Raw genomic sequence first — 17,379 nt, 5'->3', positions numbered from 1 at the left:
TATTTTTTTGACATGGATTAAATTTTACAATTCTTACGTTTTCTGAGTAATTGTGTCGGGTTTTCGGAAATTCTCGGTTTAAACTTTACCGTGGGTCTGAAGTAACAGTATTTTATCCGTTCACACTTCAATGTATGAGAACTTGTTGTCAAAACTTCAATAGAGGACAATGCAAATTAACATTTCAGGGAAAAATATGCAACAGGTTTCGATTATCAGGTCATTCCACTCGTCGTTACACTGTCGATATAATCAATTTTAATCGGAGTGAAAAACGGCCCAAGGGATGAAGTGACGCATCAGAAGCTCCATATTTTGGGGTAAAGAAACACTCCTAGAAGTTTCAGCAGAATCCGTGACCCAAAGATCTGACACTATCCGTGTAAGAATAGTTCGAAAAATTGATGATAAAATGCAAAAATAATCTAATTTCAGCTGCATTGGCGTACAATAATCCAAAATCGAATGTGAAACTAGCTGCAGATGTTTGAGCGTCTCCATTATTTTTCCGAACCTTTCTTAATCATTTGTCAACCCACGGGGATGATCCTAATTCTTCTTATTTCCCAAATTTTGAAGAGATTTCATTACTAAGAAAAATAAGAATTGGAAATTACGATTTCCCATATTTAACACATATCGGAGAGCTGAATGTAAACGAAAATTCACTTTTGCATTTTGACCGGCAGAATAATTTTACCATTTCCAAATCGCAGATCAAAGATCGAATTTCAAGTTCACGACATTGCATAAACTTGTATTACTGACGTAAAATAAAGTAGTTAGTCATACAAAAGGAATAATATTATGCACTAAGCGAATTTCAAATATCGTTGCTCCTTGCCATGTTACCCATATCATTAATATTTCTACATAAATTATTGTAATTCACGTATTGCTTGATGATCGTAAGGAACAGAAAAAAAATAAATAAATCAGCATAAAAAAGTAGGTATTAAGAAGTATAATATATTACTTCATACTCTTTGAACTTTGCTCTGTTGTTTTCTGAGAACTACCGCGTTGAATATGTTTTTTAAACGTTCAGGTTTTCTTCGGCTGGATCTTGCTAAATACGCAGGGATCCCTTTGAGGTGTAAAAACACAGTCACCGAGAAAATTGTACATTCTTGTAGAGTGTTGGGTGTGATTATGAAAAGCTTTATAGCGCTCACGTTATCTATAAATAAATAATATACGTGACGGAATTCTTTGAAAGGCTTACATTTTAATGCTCTTTAATTTCCCAGACAGATGTCGTATTTTTCCTGCTCTTCATTTCGCCTCGATTCACCGGCTTTACCCGATCGTAATCTTGGTTAACAAGAAGAGAACGGGCAATGCCACGCTTTCAAACAAATTACGCCCCTGTTAATTATCGACTTTCACACCCGAGAACCCTTTTATGTTATAATCAAAAGGGTCGCTTGGAATAATTTTACCGTAATTATGTCGGTACGAAATTTTGGCGGGAATTTCAAACTTCTCAATACGTGCCAACCATGATTGAATTCCGATGTATAGGTATACTCACGTTAATACAACCTCTCAGATACCGATAATCCTGTACGAAAAATCCGACCGGGTAAGGTAATTTTATTCGTGAAAATATTCCCTTTGAAATTCACTCGATCTCATAATTATAAGTTGCGACCGTAATTACTATTTCACAAGATAATCTTCTGGGTGAAAAATATGCATGTTATATGACATTAAAATTCGCGTCAGAAATGTATGTTAATATTATTGACCTTGAGTTTGTAAGAAATTTTCGACCACATTCGTTTGATAACCTCGAGTAAAAATGGAATCGTTCCATGCTCACGACCGAATATATATGTATATCATTCAGATCAGGGACGGTGAACTTGTGAAGTTGGAATTTGTTTACCGCTGCAGTACATCACGGAACAAGTATTTAGATTAACGATACGCAGAGTTGGTCGAAAAGATTGTTGACGAGATTTCGTCAGGTTAGTTTGATCACGGAAGCGTGATGTAGGAACTTAGGTTACACCCAAATCTCACATCCAAGTCGCTCAGCGTGTGTGCTTGAGCATTAACGACAATCGCTGATAAACTGTGTTACGCGAATTTCCAGGTATTATGTAGCGGCATGCCGCGATAAGCGTACAACACCGCGATAACTGTCGGTTAATTTTCATATTTCTCTTCATTCCTTTTGCGGCCGCGATCTCGGCAGGATATTTTTTATCCCTTCGTATTTCAATGTGGCAGGAATAATTATGAGGAAAAGTGAGGCGGTTCTTTTTTCCGCCCGTTTTAACTCTCGGCGTGAATCATTCGCAAGCCGAAAAGTACCTCAAAGTTTTGCATTTGCATTTTTTATGAAGCGAAATTTGAACAGCAATGCAGATGTCATAGTGATTATATACGCTGTTACAGGCGATGAGGGGAAAACATTTCTGTGGTCAAGGCGTCGGATTGCTACAACGAATTAACGTCTTCGCGGCTTAATCACGGGGATAATTAACTGCATAAATTCACATATACGTGGGTATATTGTAAGCTATGGGTACGTGTCATGTATGTATTCGGCACTGACGATGTCGCTGTTGACACCGAAAATCCTAATTAAAATTATATAAAACCGAAAAGTGTTGCCAGCCGGTACAAGAAAACATTATACATAATAGCTGTATACGCGCTTAAATTACCAATCGGAATCGTTTTATTTCAATATTAATCTTCCCACTTATTTGTATTCATACATAATGTACCAATATATAAGTGGCACGCTTCTTTTGCGTCTCGTTTGCGTCAGCTGAATTTCTTCTAAACAACCGTGCGATGAAATGCGATTTCACAATTTTATGTCGTGTAAAACAGTTGTTAAAATAATCCAATAACAATAATAATAACATCGTGTGCTACTTGCGAGGTTTTCATAGGTATAAGGAATTCGGGGCTGAAGATGTTTTGATTTTGTCGCAGTTTGAGTAGCATCGATTTGTGAAATGAAAAAATGATAATGGCTGTACAGATTCCATATCCAGGTTATAGAGCGGAAGAAAATAAGGACATGAAAATCCTCTCGGCGATTTGTGGGATGAGTGCAATTCTTGCGGTGAAAGTATGTACGACACGATTCAACTTATATACATACGTGTATAATGTAGTTGAAGAGATGCAGTTTGCAATCCGCGATGTCAACAGCTGCAATTCCGCGCTATTTTTATTCAAGACGAGAGTAGAATAATAGTTTTTGTTTTACGGATCAAAAAGTTAACCCGAAGCAGCTGGGAGGAAGATGAAAAATATTTCTCACGATTAGTCGCTGCACAATATAATAAATAAATCAGAAGTGTAAGAAAAAACATCTGCAGAGTCCGATAAATGTGTGGATATGTAGAAAAACAATCTCATCGAGTGTTGTAATGAAATGTTTAACGTATAGAAATTGCTTCTTGTAATTGGGACGCATTGAAATGCCTTATTCGTACATTTTTACAGTCAATACACGGCCGAAATCGTAATCACCAGTAAGTAACGCATCCAAGCAAACCAATTGCTTAATTCGATCCGTCGCGTTACCAGTAAGTAACCAGCGTAATTTTCGTAATAATTTCTATAAATGTACGCATACAGCTTATCACACTCTGACGCATTTGCTGTTGTACGTACTATTTCACTGTCATAATAAGAGCTTCGCGTTTCGGATCGAATTTACACCGGCATTTCCATGATCTAACGCGTCAGAGTTTAGAAATATATCGCTTGATTCTCCTCCCGCGACACAGATGGCGCGTGCGACGTTTTAGCAAGGTGCGAAAATCTATTTTTCTCCTCCAAACCGGGGACGAAAATGCGTACTTTCGACCGAGGTATGAAGAAAAAACTATTTTACTACCCACGTTGCTACTCTACAGCTTACGGGTAATAATTTGTACTTGCAGTACATGCAAATTGAATTATATATAGGTACACGAGTAGGGTGACCTATACTTTGGCCTGAAGGTGTAAAACTGACGGTCGGAAAATGTTGGGAGATGTTTTACGTTCTCTCATTAGTAAAACTAAAGCCCTGGTTGCGTTCGAGGTGTAATGACTTGATGAGCGGTGTAAAAACTCCAGATAAACCAAAGTAGAAAAGCTTAGAGTGGAGTGAAAGAAAGGTTCAAGTTCGTTAGTTTTTTTATTGTTTGTAATTTTTCTGTTTTACAACGGATTGTACATATTATCTTGATACCTGTCCTTTGAACTTGACACAAAGTTTGTATGTAACGTGATATTTGTTAGGGAAGTATTGATTGTTTTGCTTATATGGTACACCTAGTATAACATTGAATGAAATTGTTTCGGGAAAAAATGTTTTAACATGGCCCAAGTACGTTTTGTGGTCTACCTTATGACTACGTATAACTAATTAATAGCTACTGGTCACAATGTTTACAGTTACTTTTAAAAATTTTACTCGAAATTGCGTTTGTTCATTGGTCTTTGGGTCGCTCTGTGACCCGGAATTTCAAGTTTTTCATATCTCAAGATACGAGATCGGTGAAAGGGAAAGTAGGCAAACTTTTTTTCACGTTGCTGGTCGCGCGAATCTGACAATGAGAACGCAAAGGTGTGGGGTGTAAAGGGCCGCCAGGTGGTAGCGCTCTCTGCCGGTAGGATTTGTCAGGAACGATGAGAGCAGCGTGCTTAAAGCATTGAGCAAGTAGTCTGTCGAGACGTGCTCAGCGTGTGTGTCGACCATTCGGTGGATGCCCAGGGGTTTTCCCGAAATACGTAATAATATATTTCTCGGTTAAACGCGGAGTTGAACGATCGTTCGCGAGGGTCGCGAGGTTATCGACCGTTCGCAATACACACAGGAACGTGGGAGCAACAATTAACGCGAGTGAAAGGAGCGCGATTCCTGGATGCCTCGAAACAACGACGAACCTTCATCCTCAGCGTCGGTCGATGGATACGAGAGAGGTGTTCGCTTCCGGACGAGACGAAGGAGGTGAGCTTCTCGATCTCGTAAAAAACACTTTTCAAAAACATTCTACCTTCCTTACTTTTTAACCCCTTGCGCTCGGTCCGTTTCCTCGGCGAATCAATCCAACCTCGTTGGATCGAGTTTTCGTTCACGCACAACCGCAGCCAGCATGCTCGCTCTCTCTGTCTCTTTTTATCTCTTTATCTCTCTCTGTATCTCTCTCTCTCTCTCTCTCTCTCTCTCTCTCTCTCTCTCTCTCTCTCTCTCTCTCTCTCGCTTGACTCTTTGTTGTCCGATCGAACAGGTCCGAAGTTGTTACGCGCTGCCGACGACGGCAGCCGGCAGCGCCGATATAGAAGCGCTCGCGATTGTTTTCAGAATAAAAACAACACAGGAAACGATTCGTCGGTTGCGGGCAACCGTGTTGCATAACAATACGGGACATCGTAGGATGCCGGTTGAGGAGGCTCGGTTCAACTTGTACAGGTGAAAAATATCTCCCGCGTGAAAAGTTTGTCGCCTTCTATACCGTATGTGCTTATTATCTTTATGCATATACAAATGTACGCGAATGCGCGAAGGTAACCGAGGAGCGATTTCCGCTCCGATTTCCAGCCTCGAGAACCCGGGGTCACGACCTTTCTCGGAATAACGTTCCGATTCCGATTTGTTGAGAGATTGGCGAAAGCGTTGTAACGCGGATTACGCGTGCATATGGGTTTATTATCGGCACGAATCTCTGCGCTCGGCACGGTTTATAAATATACCAGAGTGAACGTATAAACACGTGGGCGAGACTTAACATCGTGCGTAATACGTATTCACTGCACTCTACGTACGTGTATGTACGCTGACAATGCAGCAGGGAGATTACAAAATTATAACAATAAAATTGCAGCGGAGCGAGTGGGGGAGAGACTCGATTGCGAGACGTTTTTTACCCTAGGGATATTGTGTGTGGATACCTGTTGTGTAGAATTGTTACCGGGAAAACAGTTACGAGTTATTAGACTCTCGCGCGCAAGCAAGGCGGCTACTTTCAAAACTGGCCTATTTGTACAATTGGCCAAGAGGCATGTTCGAGCCGCAAGTTGTATATTACAGGTATAAGTATGTATCGATGTATACATTTGTTATCAAATTATCTAATCGACGAAACCGTCTCGGGCACAACGAACCGTGCATTGCACTAGATGCATTAATATACCGTGAAAATATTTCTGTACACGGCATAACGCGGCGGATATCCCATTTCGAATTTATATTGTGCATCATGTATACCTTTAGGCATAGTCGTAGACGAAACTGACGAATTGTGGTAATTTGGCGAGAAATTTTTTACGGATACTCGCGGTTTTCATCGGGACGAAGGTGATCCAAGTTTAGGTAAAATTTAACTAGTTCACCAGGTTCGGTTTTTGCGGTATGTACCTCTAAAGCGAGTCGAAACCGTACCGTATTATAGGTGGATATATTGCGTGTATACCTGTGTGAGAATAAAACCGTCAACATCTGGCCCCGGTACGCGGAGAAAGCCGCTTTAGAAATCCCAGCCAGACCGAACGGAGCCAATTCAAAAGTTTTCGCCGCAACTTTATATACAAAGGCACATACGTATGGGTAGTCCGAATAGAATTCGGCCGCATCGGCGATTCGGGGAACATTGCCGGGGGTTGACGAACCGATGAGCCCCGAGAAATGTAATTAAGTTTCGCACAGCTCCCCTATAGTGATAATAATGATACCAGTGATGAGAATAATAATAATATTTGGGACCGTATCAAGTTCTGCAGCAGTGGCAATGACTGGCTCGCAAATATCCTGTCTATAATGTGGCATGGAAACGGGAATCAATATTCTCAAGCTCGACTCTACATGCCGGTAATATCGTGAAATTAGATAGGTAATCATTTTCCGTTAGTTGGTGGCTGCAGTGCCGGTCGATGCAGCGATGTATCGAAACGATTGTTTCTTACATGTATGTGTATGATACATTTGCATATAACCCAGCTAGTATAATATAATACGTATAATCGGGAGTTGGAGAGATACGTGGTTTGTATCTCTGCAGATAACGGATACGGTGTTTTAATTATACACATGCTTGATGATATCAGAATGCAAAACAAGTTGAAGAAAAATAGTCTCATTTTGCAGATCATCATATTTGTTGGTACCTCGTAGTCATGTATATATATATATATACATTCATACAGACGTCAGATGTCGTCGTTAATTTGAAAACAAATCTATATATCGTATGCGTGTATTTGTTACACAGATCTACTATCTATAACGTATGCACAGCATCACGACACGCTCCATTAAATTATTAAAAGTTTTTTGCTAACCGCGCAAACTGGACGGAAAGGAGGCCTGAAATAATATCTGGATTCTCGGCTTGGTTATAACTTGACAACTTTCTTGAAACTTTTACACATGCAGAGTGGGCGAAAAAGAAACCGGTCTGATTTAAAACGTGAATAAAACCGGAACGCATCGACCGATTTTTAAAAACTTTTTCCGTACACAATTTGAAGAATAATTTTTCCTTTCGTTACGGGTTTTAAATAAAAAACATCAATATCAATAAATGTTCAATTTAATACCCATTTTGAATTGTGATTCGAAGTTTGATTCTGGTATTTTAGCAATTCTCTTAGATTCGATTCACGTGAAATGAAACGTTTCTTGTAATACCAGAGTCAAAAAGCGCTCTTTGAAGTTGAAATTCTGTTTTCGGGAAATTATCTCAAGAAAGTCCACTATTAAAGGAATCGGCTGAATATAGTGTCAAGATTTTTACCAAAACTTATAAGCGTCAAGTAAACAATCCGAATACCTACTTCGGCCAACAGTTGATCAGAATCCAATCAGAATTCAATCGGGAACGAACAACCACCAGGCAGATAAGAGTCGAATATTCTTTTAAATTGATTATTTTCATGCTTCCAGCAAGTTTCTAACAACCCGTTTTTCAAGAACGTCAGTACTACGAAAAAATATTAAAATCCTAATACCCCTCCTACTTTCACAAAGCTGTACCCTTTTTCCCCGAAAATTACCTGGCTTAAGCATTGTGAAACCTGAAAAGAAGAAAGATTTGGGAAAAATATGGACGCTTTCATTCTCAAAGCGAATTGCATTTCTCGGAGGTATAATAATAATAACAACAATGTCCAGGTAAATGCGAAAAATCCTGTAACAATGTAACATGTACTGTTATAATATAGTCCCGAATTTCTGCTGAGCTGACGAGAGACGGTGAGACGGGAGGAATAAAAAAATAAAAGTTAAACAAATAAATAAAAAATGAGAAATACGAGCGAAAGAGAGAAAGAGAAAAAGAGATTGAAAAGATGAAGATCGTTACCCTGCAGGAAGATTGCTACGGGCTAAGATCCTTCCCAGAATTCTCTCCTTATTCTTCTTCTTCTTCGTCTTCCTTCTTCTTTCTCGACGAAGCGAAGATCTAGACGAAAATAAAGAAGTAGATCGGGGATTGAGGAATTAATTTTAGTTCTTATCCCGTGGAACGTTACAAGGATGATGATCTGCCAGTGGTTTGGTTACGTCGTTAGCCCGCTCCAGTGTTTTCTCCGTCAATCTGTAGAGTTTGTTTTTCAAAAAAGATGCAAGAGACGCACCGCGGGTCGCAACGCAATTATAAGATGTCTTGCGAAGTGTACTGTGCAAACCGTACACGTTATACGTAGGTATGTGTAATACCGCTCACCCTGATCGGCATAAATTCAATGTCGATATTGCGACACTCCGACTATCGTGCACTTGCACAGATTGCCTGGAGCAATTAATACCGAGTTGAAGAACGAAGCGACTATACGAGTGCGAAAAGCAGTAAAGTCCGTCTCATGGCACTGGGAATAAACCGTGATTTTTATAAATACACCTTACAATTTGTCGGAGTAAACGAGCAGAGACCATTAATTAATTGAAATCGATATGTCGAAGGATCCGACAGGCAAAGAGACCGAAGTACGGTCCGCGATGCTTTTCCATGAAAAAGAATTATTCGATCATTTAATTTCTAACGTCGAAGGTAAATTCGAAAGGTTTTTATAGATTGATATACACTCAGCTTTGCCCATTTACACTAATTGTTACGGTAAAAAGACGTTCAAACGGCGCGGCGAAAAAGCTCACGCGTCACTGAACTTTATTGCATGCTGAAACTACGAACACTCGCACGAGGAGTTTTAAAAATTCTCTCGGAAATATTTGACGCTGACTCTAACGGAGCGTAGATATTGTATATTAATACCATTTGTCAAGTTATATATATATCATTCGCAAAGTTTGGCAGAATGAGAAAAATTGAAAAATTATTTGCAAGATAATCTTGATCACGTGTTTCGAGGAAGAGCCTGGCATGAAATTAGACAAAGCGCAATCGGTGTGAAATTTCCCGTAGCAACGAAAAAGAAAAAGCTTGAGGTATACGCTATACAGACGTGACACCCGGAGTGACGGCAGTCGACCTCCCCCGTAGACGAAATAACGACGCGGCATTGTTGACGAAACTCCCAGGGCGAGTATTGAGAATAAGGCAGCGAAAATTTCCGAGCAAAGGTACCACGAGTACAATATCTGGCGCATCTAGCGAGAAGAACCAAACTCCTTAGAGCTGCTGTCAGCTTATTTCGCTGCTACCAGAGCGCGAGAACTCGGTTCCGCGATTCCCGGAGGCAGAGAGTCGAAACTCCATTGGCGTAGACACTCCTCTCCTACCAAATTTCCCCAGGCGTGCGAATTTCGCGGATCTTACCCTTCGGATCCCGGAATCCGGATTCCGTCAACCCGGTTTCAGGAAGGCCTCCACGCCGCGCAGAGATTCTCGCATTCGGCGAGCAGGGCCGGTTCCTAACCTCGACGACGACGCAGGGTTGCACTCGTCGCGAATCGAGGCCCTCGCCTTTTACCCGCGATGCGAAATCTCCCCCCGTATTTCGGTGCCACGCCTATGCAACCGGCACAATCCCGGCTCGACGCCGGCGCAGTTTTCCTGGAAGTCCGCGTTCCACCCTCCGGACTCGGTCCAACCGCTGATCGCAGCCTCTTCCGAGAAAGGCCAGGCCCTCGTCCTCCTGCCCGTCTCTCTCCGCGCCCTTCCAGCTACCCTCCGAAATTCTCTCCGCCGTTGCACGGTTCTTTGTTAACCAGTAAATTGCTACTCCCCGTTTCAACGCCCGACGATGCAGCTCGTCTGTGAGCTTTACCTGCACTTCGCACTCCGCTGACCCGCCAGACGATGCTACCGGATTCACTCGATACCTATCCGATTCTCAACCGCGCTGCGGGATATTCAATATCATTGTGCGCGGATGCGCTTCGCTGCCTTCCCCCTCCCCTGCGGTAAAAGCCCGAGGACGTGTACAAAATTTCGAAAAACGGAAGATGGAAACTGGAAACGGGAAAGCGGAAGATGCCGCGAGCTCTTCTCGTCCGATCGTTTTACTTTGCTTTGCGTGCTCCTCGTTCGTTGGGTTATCCGAGTCTGTATATGGACAATTAGAGCGGTGGACGATGGGTATGAAACGGATACACTCTGCGATGCCCGTTCCATTGTTTGAAATTTAACTTAGGTATGCAGCCGGCGCAGGTGTAATCTCTTGTCCAATTTCGTCAGGGATTTCGAGTTACGGTTTAGCATCACGTTTTTCTTGTACAATTAGTCAATTCGTCGAATTTGATTTCGTTACACGAATACTTTGATGGATGATACACGATCTTGCGTAGGTAGGTACGGTAAATTACACCGCGATAAACTTTGAAAATGGAGCATTTCTTTTTTATTATATTTTTTTCAGTTGATTTTTTTTTTTTTATCCTCCTCATCAACCGTCAGTACACCGGAAGATTAATGGTTCTGAAATGGAGTCCGACTGATTGAACCCTGGAGCTTATTGAAAGAAAGATCGTTATCGAGAATAGGGGCGATGCCCTGCGCACTGCCTCCCGGTTTACGGGGGCTTGAAATTGCGGGTTTCTTGACGAGTTGCTCTTGCTCCGGCATACCGAGTTAGTTAAGCTCGCTCCGCACTGTGTAATAATTATTCGCAGACTACGTGGGTGTCTGTAGCGGAGACGCGTGTCATCCTTTGTTTCCCGTCGCCGCTGATAGAGGCTACGATGAATTAGAAGGGTCAGTTAATTGCTCGCAGAAATCGGTCAGACATACTAAAATCTCACCGTGTATTCGTCGCAATTTGCTTTATACGGATCACAGTGTGAATCCGGCTTAACGCATTCACGACGACGAAGCTATGCGTTAATTTAACAGGCTCAAATCTCATCTCGCGTTTAGATTCTCAAAGACGCTTGTACCTCACTCGTAATGCGACACCTTCTCACACAGGTATATTTTACCTGTAATTAAACTTTGTCGGACGAGGAGGCGAAATTTTCAAACAATTTTGCTCACGCAGGAGATGAAATTCCGCGAGCTTAACGTATAATACAGAGGAATTCGAGATGATATTAATACCGAGTTTACGTCGAGTTTTGAGGCGCTGATACCGAGTTCAGGCCTTTCACGGTATACATAACGTGATAACGGTTCGACGATTTATATATATATATATTTTTTGGGTTTTTAATTCCACGAAATCAGAGGTTATGTTAATTCGAAAAATTTACATCACGTGCCGTACGGTATGACGATGTGATATGCGTTCTCGGTAATACGTTACGTGTATCTTTACATAAATGCATGTATGTGCATGGATGCATATTGTGTACACTTTTACGTGGAACACCTGCGGTAGTTAATTGATATTAAAAAATTGTTTCGTCGACTGTCAATTTTCGCCTGCAGTTTACGATTTGAGTAGCGTGATGTCGATGGTAGATAAAAAAATTGCAATTACCAAAATAGTAGGCAATTAAATTTCTTTTTAGTTGAAGGCCGCGGTCGAAATTATTGATTCGGATTACCAATGACTCCTCCCAACTATTAGAAAAATGAAATAGCGGTATCGAAAAATTGCAATCTCAAATGTATACTACACTCCGACCGGACTAACCTAGGGTGAAATGAAACGGGTCCCAGCGAAGTGAAAAAGACGCACAATCGCGGCCCGTTGTATACGGTTTAACAACCGGGGTCTTGACGGCCATCTGCGGAGGCTGCCATTTGATCGTTAATCCGAACCGTCCGTCGACGGCATCATAATCTGCGATTATAAATAGCCACCGGGCCCAAAGTGCTTCCTGGTATTCCGCGCGTTTGCAGCCCGCAGTTGCGCGCACCGCAAGTTAATGCCATCAGCGTCTATTAATATACCGCGTTTTTAATGGCTGTGACAGCTGATAGCGCAGAGTAAACCGATACGATTGCAGTAAGGCCGAAGGTCAAGGCACGAGGTAAAGAGCGAGTTTTTAACCCAAAAAGGAAGGGGAAAAGGGAGGAATGGCTTCTCTCTGCTATATAAGGGGGAATTTGTATTCTCGGAAGCGCTGTTACACCCTTAGAGCTTTTGGCCCTTAGGCTATGTACACGGAAACTCACCCTCGTATCAAAATCGGTCGGTGGAAATTCACCTTCCGTCAGCTATATCGTTGATCATCGTGCTTTACGCGTCGCACAAATTTCCTCGAAAATTATAATTGAAATGTCAGGTACAAAAGTTTGCAGGAAGACAAAAAAGGTCAACGATAACAATCGTCGCTTCGGCGAGGTTCAAACTTGTTCATTTTTGTGCGCGTTTATTTTTGAACAAAGTAAAGTATGAATTTTACCGTGGTACATTGTACGATTATTTGTACTTTTCCCGAAGCATCCGATTTCTTGAGTGATCACGTGTGGTCCACGCGTTGGAAAATTGATCGGGATATGAATTTGATTTTGACATTTAGAGGCGAGTCAATTTCCAATTTCAGATTTTATCGTCGACCTTTACCGTATAATAAAGCCAATCGTCGTCTCATCCCTCGGACTTCAGCCTTCTTTTTACCGCTAAACAGGAACTTGGACTTTTGGGATCCTTATTTTGTTAGGGCAGGTAATATCGTTGCGCAACGCGTTCCTCGACTTTGTTGTACCTACCGATTTGGTCACCTGCTGCAGTAAAGCAAACTGCGGCAGCAGATGATGACAGAGACAACCTGCAGGGTCGTAATTTACTCGGACCCGTATTTACCCCAGGGTTCCTGGAAGCCATTACTAGGTTTGTCAACGTCAAATATGTCTCGCAACCGCCCATAAAAGGGGGGGTGAGTCAGGCGCTTAGGGTTGGGTTAGATTCTATATGCAGGCTGGATGGCCAAAAATCAATACTTTTCTAATATGATTCGCATACGAAATTTCTGCACACTGAGTATAATTTATAACGTTGTTAGATTCGCAAGCTACGAAGATCTCTCAAACAGTAGAAAAATATCAAATACCGGAATTACAAGTCGAAGCTTGAATATATCGATGATAAAATTGCTCAAAAATCATTCGATATTGCTCTACGACGGTTGATTTTCTTTAAAAGACTATTTTATAAAAAAATGAGTGACAAAAGTCTTCGTTTTGTTTTTTCTTAAATTGTTTTAGCAGTCAATTTCATATTGGCATATTCTTATCATAATCTGTACATCGGTGCTGTTTCATAATTGAATATTTAACGATGTCGATACGATGTAAAATAAAAAGAGTTCCAATGAATTTTCCAGAAAATAGTCCTCCGAACAAAATCAGCCTGCCTCGTAGAGTGAAATTCACACGACAGATTTACCGATCGTGAGCTTTTGCGTGTGATTTCAGTATTCTTAATTTTTCTCGTTTTCAAACAGATTCACCCGGCTTACAGACACAACAATTTGACACCCAATCAACGCACGACCAATTCGTGTAATAAAATCAGGGAAAGGTATTGATTTTTGTTCCGCCATCCACCTCGTCCCTCATCCTCGCAGCCTTTCACATCTATCATATACCGGATGCCGTGCAGCGCTTCGGTATGAAAGAAGACGATAATTAATCGTTTCGCAATGATCGCCTTACGCCTGTAATGCCCATCGTTTCGTTCTTCTTCCATTCTTATAACCGGCGGCATCAGGGCCCCGCCAATTTGCGTGTGAATACGCGCCCTGTATAGTCCGTCGTTATAACTTGCGTACATACGCGTGTAACCGGTTGTAAACCAGCGCAACTACGCTCGGCTATCTTCTCTTCAACTTTTATTCCTCTATTTTTCTTATTTTACCTCGGGGCTCGGGCCTCCGTCGGCCATATGTATCGGTGCTCCCTTACGCGATTTTCATTCTACGTGTATGTACTTTAATCAGTGCGTAAACTAACGATAAATTTCTCATCAACTCGCATACCTCTTGTGAACGATAGTTACGACTTGTGATATTCACAATCGGTGTAATAACGGCAAGCGCTCCTTTTTCAGGAACCGAGTTTGCAAATAATTTTCATTATTCATACATATATATATATACATATATTTTGTACACATGTATGTTACATACCAAAAGTTGTACATATCTTACGTACAATACTATATACGCGTACACAAGCGAACGACGCGCGTATTTTCTTATCGTATAAAATTGATTGCTCAATTCCCCGAGTCTGTCCGAGTCGAGAAAGATAATAAAAACGAAAAGAAGATGGAAGAAAAGTTGATATCTTAGGGTCGTTAACTTGCCCCCGTTTTGCCTCAAATTCGTGAGATCGCGGACCAGTATATATACTGTATATATACGCTCGTATTATATTTGAAAGAATATTTATTTCTCCGAACCGTCATGCGTCATGTTACGTGTATAATATATCGTATGGTTACCTACGATGTATCGATGCTGCTGCACGAGGGAACGGCCTCACCGTAGCTGTAACAGGAGGGTGTGTTTGCACGTACGTGCTTGCGGGATGAATGTCCATTGCACTTGCAACCCCGTGTAAATAAAATATATCGCAAAGCGATTGTTGGTTCCAAGAACCGCGCGCGGGGATTCGGAATCGAGCTAAAACTAAAGTGAAGAAAAAAGAGTGGAAAATAAAAGAAAACGGTGAAACGCGTCTTAGTACAAAAGGGATCCTCCTCTCATCGCCGCCTGTCCGTGTGCGCCTGTGTCGAACACCGGATCGTAATACACTTCGTGTATTATCGTCCGTCCGAGTTATGGCGTATAAATATATATGCGTATTTCTATGTGTGCGCAATATATACCTGTATTATAGAATTCTTGGAAGGCGGGTTTTATTATTTTACGTAACGGTTAGTTCGGCCCGTAGCTATTATACGCAATTGCGTTGTTCCGATCGTTTGGTAACTTTCATATTGTATGCAGTATATGGACATTTTATATCGCAGTAGGTAGGTGGGTACATACGTACGTAGCCTGACAGCTGTTTATTTTACCCGCCGGCGGTTGTGAATTTCTCGGGAAATTTATTATCCAAAAACTCGATCCCGTCTTTCGGGGAATGAACGAATTTCCCAGACAGGGTTCGCACGTACTGATAACGTCTGGAATACTCGGGCAATTTCTTACAGTAGGAAAAACTTGGGGGATTTTTAAAATAATACCGAAATTTTCAGTCTGTCGAAGAAGAATAAACTCGTTCTTGTACAAAGTATTGTCGATCTTGAGAAGAAAGGGAATTGTACTTGAAATATGGTTTCATCGTCCCACTTTGTACATTCCGTGTGTATTGCCTAATACCAAACCTTCTTTCGTGTTTTTCTCACGGAAAATCGTGGGCTGTTTTTTTTTCAAATTGATAGATAGTAAAATATTTACTAGTCAATACCGAAGGTATAATTAGTATTAATGTGTAAAACGAATTGCCATTATTCAGCGTTATATTTCTTCTAAGGTTACTGGAAAAAAAGCCTATTCTCAGGCTGGAATACGTTGGAAAATCAGGGAATTTCTGTTTCCAAAAAGCATACGAGAACCCCGCCCGTGAATGTATATAGTATATTATATTCGTATAGTAGATGTGTATAGAGGTGTACAGTTACTGTGCTAGAAAGTACAAACGGACACCCGTAATTACCGTAAAGTGGCCTTTGACTCTTTGCGGGCTGGACAGAAACGTGCGCATGTGTGTCTGTGCGTATGTTGATGCATAAATAGAAAGAAAGAGAGAAAGAGCGAGAAAGAAACGATTATGAGAGGACATGAGAGGGGCACGTGAAGTAGAGTCTGCAACAGCCGGAAGCGGAAGTCACTCGTTTCGACTGCAAGAGGGAAGAGGGAAGAGGGGGGGGCACAAACTAGCCCCGCCACACTCGCGCATCGCAATCAAACGGCAAAATACCGAGAAATTGTTATTTGTTCGGCAGTTCTTTGCGCCGTTCTCACTTGGTGCAATTTATATATCAATGTGTATGTAGGTGTATCGTATAACGTGCAATTTAACTGACTCGGAGGCAATCATGCCGAGTGTTTTGCTGCGGTTTTAATATGAAATAATTGAATTGGACGAAGCATACCAAACAGAACAACGGTAATTTTTCCATTTATCTGTTGTATGTACGTAGATATTAGGATATGACGACGGTACTGCACCGTCGCATCGTTCGATCGATATATGTTGCGACGTTGTATTTTATACTTCGTCAAATGGGTTAAAATACACAACCATATCTATCTTTCACCTTTTTCCCCGGCTGTAATTAATTTTCTGCAATTCTTTGACTGTGTCTAATTGCATCTTGCATCTTGTTTATACACTCGATACTATTGCCTCATCACCTACTTTTCTTGTGTTTTATCTATTGGATACAAACCCTCCCCTCTGTCATTATCTTGTCCATGTACTGAGCGACCCGTAAGAACCGTCATAGAACCGTCATAGAACCTTCGTAGAACCATCGTAGAACCTGATCATATCTTTCCTTTTCTTTTCTTCAATTATCTAACATTTGACGCCACTGCGTCTGGCGTTCAACAGCAACACTACCTGTATACTTATTGTTCAGACCGGTACCTCTGCTCCGTAAAGTGACGGATTATCTGCCCTCGACCCATCTTCAAGTATCCTTACCTAGGAAACCGTATAAGTAATAATTACGGGAAATCATTACGGTTAAAAGGAAATGAAAAATTGTTTAATAACTGTACATGTTACATAATAAGGCGAAATAAATTGTAAACAATGTCCGTCAAGCTGATATCGATGCGTACGAATCTCTTGGATATATCGAAAGGTATACCTATGTACAGATATAGTGTACAACAAATATTATTTTACACGATTTCTCATCCCTGTAATTTGTTTTCTTCCACTTTACATCGTGTATACGTGGAATCTCGTATACACTAAATCACACGTGATGGTATGACAAGTAATACGCCTCCCGACCTGAGACATTATAAATTGAAATCAGTTTTCGTTGGAAGCTCCGCGATGACGAGATTCCGCGTGCGTATATATACATGTGTGTCTCTGTGTGTGTATATGT

General features: G+C 41.3%; 1 protein-coding gene across 3 annotated transcripts in view; it reads left to right on the top strand.

The window, feature by feature from the left end:
• Ttc26 (tetratricopeptide repeat domain 26) overlaps positions 1–17,379 on the top strand; it is a 66,021-nt gene that overhangs the window by 26,823 nt on the left and 21,819 nt on the right. Inside the window, exon 1 of one of the 3 annotated variants that reach the window (XM_046610047.2) lies at positions 4,685–4,972. The exons of the other annotated variants lie outside the window; for them this stretch is intronic. The gene's annotated coding sequence lies outside the window, so the exon portion shown is untranslated. Of the gene's footprint in view, positions 1–4,684; positions 4,973–17,379 lie in introns of those variants that run through there. 3 annotated transcript variants of the gene reach the window in all.

This window comes from Neodiprion pinetum, chromosome 2 (assembly GCF_021155775.2).
Source record: "Neodiprion pinetum isolate iyNeoPine1 chromosome 2, iyNeoPine1.2, whole genome shotgun sequence".
Taxonomy (NCBI): domain Eukaryota; kingdom Metazoa; phylum Arthropoda; class Insecta; order Hymenoptera; family Diprionidae; genus Neodiprion; species Neodiprion pinetum.
Note: the sequence above shows the minus strand (reverse complement) of the source record. Positions and strands in the feature narration are given on the sequence as shown.